At 34.0% G+C, this 8,341-nt stretch overlaps 1 long non-coding RNA gene across 1 annotated transcript; it reads right to left on the reverse strand.

Annotated features, from left to right (window-relative positions):
- Positions 1 to 542: 542 nt before the first annotated feature.
- Positions 543 to 6,844, reverse strand: LOC137853050 (uncharacterized). Its single transcript, XR_011094193.1, has 3 exons — positions 6,811 to 6,844; positions 3,973 to 4,094; positions 543 to 2,790 (listed from the first exon to the last, which is right to left on the reverse strand). It is a non-coding gene; the product is annotated as an uncharacterized lncRNA (long non-coding RNA).
- Between the last annotated feature and the right edge of the window lie 1,497 nt (positions 6,845 to 8,341).

The following is an 8,341-nucleotide window of genomic DNA, read 5'->3' on the forward strand; positions in this document are numbered from 1 at the left end:
TTAAAATATAAAAAAATCATGAAGAAAAGGGAAGAACTAATATGTCATTTGTCTAGATTCAGTTCTGATCTCTGTAAGAGAGGCAGACGTACTAGAGCAGCCTTGGCTGTAGATATGGATGCATCTTGAGACACCTGCATCCTAGAAGCGAGTACTTTCACAAAGAGAGAAATACAACATTATTATTTTTTTTTTTTTACCAGACATCAGACATTTACCTTACATTTTCTCTATAGATTTTATTTGCAGTGTAGTTATGGCTAAAATATTACTACTGAGTGTTGGCCGAGCCATTTCTGAGCCTATAAACTGTGATCGATGGATGCTGGTAAGAACAGACCAAAAGATGTACCTGAAGATGATGTACTGAGTGACTCATGATAGTTTATGATGATGTTTAAAGCCTTAACAGTACTTCTTGTTTCTGTGTAAGAGGTGATTTTATTACTTGGACCAAAGGCCACTGACATCTTGGTTCTGTAAAACATACATATATCCATCAGAATAGGTTTACATTCAGAATATGAAAAACCATGGTTACGACTTTGTGCAAACACTATTGAACTGAAATAAAATAACTGATTTCATATGAGAAACACCATCGAATCATAGTAATGTTGAAAAACAGGAAAAAGGTATTCAGAACTTTCGAGTCTTTGTTAGCAGACCTATATCATGTATTCTGTACATGAGTTTTACTGATACTTGCAATGCATACCAGGACATATTATTTACTGTGGAACATATTTGCTTTGAACACTGTTTTAAGTCTGAAAGCTTAGGAAAATTGTATTTATAATGAGGAACTCCCTAAGAATTGTGGTCCATACTATAGCCAAGCAGAATTAAATTATTTTAAGCAGCTTATTTTACTTTAATTCTATTTATTAAAGGGGCTGGTTACCTGGAATCAGATTTAGGCCAGAAAGGGTATGACAGATTTTCCAAGCAGTCTGTGAAATTCTCTTTACTGTTGGTCTTCAGTTTTCAAGTATACTTGTTTATATTAAAATTGAAGCTCCTTTTGGCTGGATATACTGTTAATGCCCCCATGACATTCAGTTCTGATAGTTGAAGGGACTGTCAGTTTTACTGTTGTAATCATTCCTTATTTCACAAAGTCTAGAGTACAAAATGCCAAAATTTCAAGTGGTGGTGAATGACATCCCCTTTAAAGTTAGGATTTTATGTCAAAAATTTAACTGTTTGATTTCACATATGAGCTGACACAAATCATAGGGATAACATCAAACATAAAGTACTTTTTTGAAATTTGTGAAAATCATGTAATGATTATAAACACTGGTGCCCTTTTGTTGAATGCAACAAAGAGAAACACTGAGGAACAGAAATCTATTGTTCAATGCAGAAGATTTAAAAGGCTGTGAATATTTTTTTTTCATGCACCTTCATTTTTCTTTTTAATTTCATATTTTTAAAAGATTTCATCATTAAAATCAAGAGAGCAAAAGGTTTCTGTCAGATATAAATAAGGTGACAATATGACCATGTTCCTCAAGTGACACAAGAGATGAACACTAGACTATATGCAATGGTATTCCAAATAGTTCCATATTGAGGAGAAATTAGTAAACAAATCTTAAAATTTGCTTTGTCATGAGTATGGGTGGAGACAGAGCAATGGATGGAGAAAGCAGATAGTGTTTTCTAACCAGAGGCTTTTCTGTCATTTCTTATAGCAACAGTTCCTTAACAAAACAAAACAAAGGGTTTCTTAGATCCTCTGGAGTCCCATATTTGTAGATTTGCTTTGGTTCAGTTGCTAACATCTCCTTCTCCCTCCTGCAGTCAGTACAAACATGTCCATGCCTTTCTTAGTAGAAAGACTCACTTGTAAAGCCACCTCTGCCTTTCACTGAGGGCAGAGTGTATTCATCTTTTGTGAATATGAAGAGTATCAGCCTTGGTAACATGTCCACAAAATGAATGATCCACAATAGCGGTGTATAGCAAGATGTAGTTTAAATCTCTTTTCAGAAGAACACACAGTTACATAATTTCTTATTGGATATCAAGCTGAAGTATCTGCCCTTCAACCTGATTTCTCTCAAGTTTACAAAATCTATAATGTTTCCATCATTGACAGGAGCATTACAGGCAAAAAAAATTATGTCTATATGCATTTCCAAAATAAAAAATATCCATGCATTCCTTTTAGAAATCTATCAGAAATTGTACGGAGCTCTAGTTAGAGACCTATAGCAGTCCTTGATACTACAATTGTATGCAGTACTTTGAGTATGTACTATTTCATTTTTTTCCAAATCTGTTTATTGTGTTTACAATTCATTCAGAAGTTAAAAAAATAAAAATTAAAAAAATAGTTGTTTTCTTTCACTGAAATATCACCAGCATACCAAGGTGCCACAGCAGTCAGAATAGTAATGTTGACAGATATGTGGACAGGTTATATATAAACATGTGTATCCATAACTGTGCACAGCAAAGGCTGTGATTTAGTTTCCAATTCCACTAACTCTGTCCCATCATTCCCATGAGACGCACTGATCACTCAAGGCTGCATTTTGGGGTGATTGGTCCATTTTTGCACCATCTTGCTATTTTATAAGTGCCAACAGCATCCCACTTTGTATAACATGCCTGCAGTTCCTGCTGCATTCTGTCTTTAGCGCTGGCCAAGGCTTGCTTGTTTTCATATCACTTGTGCTCAGTGGGCAGTCTAATCAGCCTGCTTGATGGCTCCCCTGATTCTCATAGCTCCCACTGTGCTCAAGGTTGCAGTATATTAGTTTCAACACTAATATGAACCTAAAAGTATACACAAAGTATTTAGATAACACATGCAGATGAATTTACATATTCCCTAATATAACTTTATGATATTTTTCTCAAATACTTAAACACAGAAACTGATATCTTAAATATACAGATAGACTCACTGATGAATTTAGTTTTGTTGTTACAAATTAGGATTCTTTATATAAAACAAAGAAGGAAATATTATCTAAAATATATATTGATGAACACATTTATTAAAGTGAGTTACTGATATTAAAGGTATTAATTCCTCTTTAAAATATCAATTTAAGCTGTCACAGTTCCACCTATTTAGTCCATGAAACACCAACTTAAGAATTGCTTCCAAGTTCCTGATCTTTGTAAACCCTTGTTTTCAAGAGCTATTCAGTATCCATTTGCTTTCCATAAATAAATAATAATAATAATAAAAAAATAATAAAAAGGATTAGGGAGGTTAGGTGGGGCTGTGATTTTTGAGATATAGCATCATGATGCAAAGTGACAAACAGTAGGGCATGTCTCTGTAAAATGCTCTATATTTTAATATGAGGCAATGCTGATACCTAAAGAACCTATAACATAAACCTTTCACAAATCAGAATTGTCTGCAATATGAGCCTATAGACTTTTCTGATAGATTAAAATGTCTTTATAAACAGTCTAGCCAACATTAACAAATGTAACCTAATTCACTACATATAGTTGAAACATAGTCATGCATCTTATTTCATTCCTGTTGCAGTATTCCTGTACCATAAGAGATATTGAGCATAAACAAACATTTTGTTTTCCTTCTACTTTGCCTGCTTCACCTCACAGTTGCTGTCAATGAAGTCCCACTGTAATTTTTGTGTTTTTCAGACCTATACAACAGGTGTCCTTCTGGTTACAGAAACAAGAAATTATATGAAAAAAGAACAGTGATAATCCTGAATTTTCAGTTTCTCCATTACCATCTGCCACAAATCTGAAATACAACAAACAAACAAACAACAACAAACAAACAAACAAACAGCTTTAGAGTATCTATAGGTATTCACATGGATTCTCAGACTTGTTTTACCATCAGTTACAGAGGTATCAGCAACCCTCTTAATTGCTCTCAAACTTTCCAGAACAAAGAGATTATGACAGTTGAAGAGTATAGGGTTTATTCAAGCAAAGGGACCTCTGAAAACTGGAAACTCTGACCTCTTTGATCAAAAGCTGGTATACCTTCAGGATATTTTCTAGAGGTTGAATCCAGCTGTTGTAGCTGCTACCTGGTCCTGCAGCACTGAATGAAACCATAACAATATATCAAGAAATAGGACCTATATTTTTAGAGAAAATACTTTGTTAATAAAAATGAAAAGGAAATAGAGAAAGAGATACAGTCAGGTTATAAAAAGAACAAATAAAATATTACTCTGAAGGAAATTTTGCTTGTATTTTTCAAATGTAATATCTGGAAAAGATGTTCTGCTGCATTTCTATCTCCAGTAGATATTAACTTCATGCATAAAAGCTGTATCAAAATGGTGTTACATTAGCAGAAGTTGGGAAGTGTCCAATTTAATATGATGTGATACATGACAACAAATGCCTCAGTTGTGTACCAATTCCCTTTTACATACATTTTATATTCACTCTCTTCATTTGTTCTTTTGTTTCTGCTCCCTTCTCCCTTTACCCAAATAATTCTCACTAAATGGAAGCCTGTAGGAACTGGAAGCTTCAACTTGCATTGACTTAAAAGTAGGAGACTGTTTTATAAATTCAACTATATATAAAAAATGAAACTATACTCAAAATATGGATGTTGTATGCATGCAATAAGTATTCCCTTATTACCATGATGAAATCATTTGTATCTGATCAAGATAAATTCCAGTATCCCTATGATAAATTCCTTCTCCCCTAGAAAAGAATACAAAAGAGTTGATCTCTCTATTGGCATTTATCTTCTCTGATGTGGAGGGATAAGTCAAGTGCAATAGTCACTAGTGACTTATTATTTCTCTCCTCAGAGGTGAAGATGAATGTCATAAGGGAGATAAGCCGTCACGTGCATACATTATTATACATATAACATTGTGTATGAATAAAGAGATATTGAACACATGAACATTTTCTCTTCCTACTTTTCTGTACTTAGAGTATGGTTAAAATTAGAAGATGCTGCAAGTTCACATTGAAATGAAAAGCTTCAAATGTTTTAATATTTCCTTCAACACTAAAGCCTGTCATCAGAAAAACAGATATGACCTCTGTCTCTCTTTGACTAAGAACTGTTTGACAGAAGCACTAGACTGGGACCACAGGTACCTGAAATTTATCTACTTGTTCTGCTGAAGATTTCTCTTTTATTCTTTGATACTTAACTTTATGTGACTAAGTTCTCCATCTGGTAAACATAATATTCATAGCTCTTGACTCTTTAGGTGCAGTGCGAACACACGGAAGATAATAAGGTCAAACAGCATTGTATTAGAAGAAGTGTACCCATCTGGGAGACATGTCTGATATTTGACTGGCTTATTTTAAAGTTTATATAGAGAAAAGAAATGTACCTACACCTAAGGATGTCTATAGTGTGTGAGAAAAAAAAAATAATTATCCAGGTGTTCTGTCTCTAAAAGTAATTACAGAAGCCTAGAAAAGAACATCAGAACAAGGGAGTCTTAGTGTTTCTTTTTATGATGAAGGGCTTCTAGCCATACTGAATTATGCTGGACCTTACTGAGGATGCCAAACTTGTATTATTCCTGTAGTCCTCTCATCACCTGCTGGAAAATTTCTGCTCTTAAGAGTAGAGGGAGAAGGGGGATAGGCAGCCTACACAGCAGTGAACAATGCAAAAATCTCTGATATGGCCCAGCTGTGTCACATCATTCAGGATGCCGAAAAAATGTTATGAGGTATCCTATGATGGGATAAGAGAGGTAATGTTGTAGGCAGAGGTAGGTTATTTAGGCACAGTTGATAGCAGTTAAGGGAGGCAAGAGAGGAAACATCAAAATCCTGTAGGAAAAAAAAAAAAAAAAAGACATGGGGAGCCTCTATAGGTCTACAGAGGTCACCTGCTACCTAGATTGCTCTCTGGTCTTATACGGTAATTATTTGTTCACACAGATTAACAGGTGATGACATCTGTGATCTAGTAACACTAAAACAATACATTTGAGAAGCAAAACTAAAGAACTTGACTCCTTAGACAAGCTATCTTTGTCCTAAACCAAAAAGTGTTGTATTTAATCTCACCAGTTTGGTAGCATGACAAGTGAGAAGAGAAACATCACCAGAGCAGCTGACCTAAACCAACCAAAGGGATATTCCATACCATATGATGTCACACTCAGCAATAAAAGGTGGAAACAGGAAGAAGAGGGGAGGGGTGGGCTTTCATTGTGAAAACGTTGGTCCTCCTCACGAACACCAGGTACGTGCGTTGAGGCCCTGCTTCAAGGACGTGGTCAAGCATCGCTCATTTGTGGGAAATAGAGAGTAATTTCTTTCCTCTGCACTTACACGTAGCCTTCATTTGTTTTATTTTTTTGTTTTCCTCCTTTTTTTTTCCTTTCCTCTTCCTTTTCCCCTTTCCCTTTTTTTTTTTTCCCTTTAGTTAAATTGTTTAGTTCATAATAATCTTTCTTTAATTATTATTATTATTATTTCCCTTTAATTAAATTATCCTTATCTCAACCTGTGATTTTTCTTTGCTTTATTTCTTCCCCTCCTCATCTAAGGAGGGGGAGTGAGAGAGCGGTTGTGGTGTTTAGCTGCCCAGCACAATTATGGTAATGGTGGTGAATGACAAAGGGGGTAAAACCACCACAATTATATTGATGAAAACCACGTGTCATATGATCAACAAATATTCCCTTCAGCCTGAAAAAAAAAGTAAAAATAACATTACTAAAAATAAAATAATAAAAAAGAGGTATCAACCTTTTATACAGTACCAACCAATATATACAGATATATTCCAGAATACTTACGTAGACAGACAGAGAAAATGGAATGAAAACATTTATTTAAATTACTCACCTGATCTTTGGGTCATTAATTTGTTGTCATTGCTATGGATTAATAAATAAGATAAAATCTATTCAATACAAATTATAACGATTTATCCAAAGTTTACATTAAAGGAGAAGGAAAACACAGCATATCCTGTGCTTTGTATCGTTATACAGACTGTTTAGAAAGAATATAATAGAGTGACATTCAGTAACATGATGTTCTCCAGAGAATGCAATTAAATCAAAGCTGTGCATTGAAGACAACAGTCTTTCTTGCTGAATTCATATTTTTTAGAACATAGCTTCATTATATTCAATAAAAATAGAATATTTTTCAGAATTCTATTTGAGGAACAGATACACAGTCTATAATGCATAAAGGGTAGAGTTTAAGTAAAAATCTGTCCTCATTAATTTATTTGGAGCAAGGTTTAGTGCCTGTGATAATATATTAGAAAAATATAGCTGGATTAAACAAGACACTAAATAACATTCATATCTTTTTAAAAATAAATAATTTTAAGGAGACTCTATACACCTAGTCAGAATGAGTGCAGTGAGTGTTGGCCAACATTTTCCTATGCTACTTTGATAACATTCAAATTGCATGTCTAATATGCACAATACTCAGGTACCCATGAGGTAGACTACTTTGATCTGAGACTTTCAATACAAGAAAGTCACCTGACTGTCAGCAGATCCTAGATTTTGATGTTCAAAAGCCACTGTCATCATTATCTTGCCTTGCTTTCTGTGTGACACAGAATACAAATTTTCACCTAATAATTGTTGCATAAGAACTAACATCTTGTGGCTGAACTGTAACCTCTCTTTCCAAAGGCCCTTTCCAAAGGCCACACAAACTTGATTTAAAAACATAAAAGACTGGATAGTCAACCACATTGGTTGGTAATACATGCAACAGATCCTTAGTGTTAAATATTTCCTGTTTATTTCTAATCTAGATATAACTAACTTAAGCTTCCGACAATTGAATTCTCATTACCTTTGTGCTAAAATAAAGAGCCCTCTGATTAGAAATCTCCTTCAAATCTAGGTATGTACAGAACAAAATCATGCCACGATTTAACTTTTTTCTCCATAAAGTAAATATTCTGTAGTTATTGCAATCATGGTAAAGTATGTTTTTTAGCCCTTGTGAAGCAGCACCTTGGCTTTCTCTATAAAACGTTTTTTTTTTTTTTTCTTTATTTTAACTGTTACTTTCAGTCTAAAATAAAACAAGTATTGTCATAAACATTTAAATCCATGCACAAAAATTGTATCCACCATAGAGCAATTACACTTCTGACTGCAGTATGTCACTACCAAATAGTCTATCACTACTTAATGTACTTCCTTTGGCCTGATCAGATATGCCAAAATAAAAAATAAAATATTGTTTTTGAACTATTTTTAAACTATTGTGTTATTGGTTGGTCTTCAAAATATAAAACAGTATCTTTAAAATTAATCCATTTGTAGAAAACAAAACCTCTTTCCAGTTTGCATGAATGTAAAATTTGTAGGCTTTTTATTTGTGCGAACGAGTCTTT

This window comes from Anas acuta, chromosome 3 (assembly GCF_963932015.1).
Source record: "Anas acuta chromosome 3, bAnaAcu1.1, whole genome shotgun sequence".
In the NCBI taxonomy this organism is placed as follows: Eukaryota; Metazoa; Chordata; class Aves; order Anseriformes; family Anatidae; genus Anas; species Anas acuta.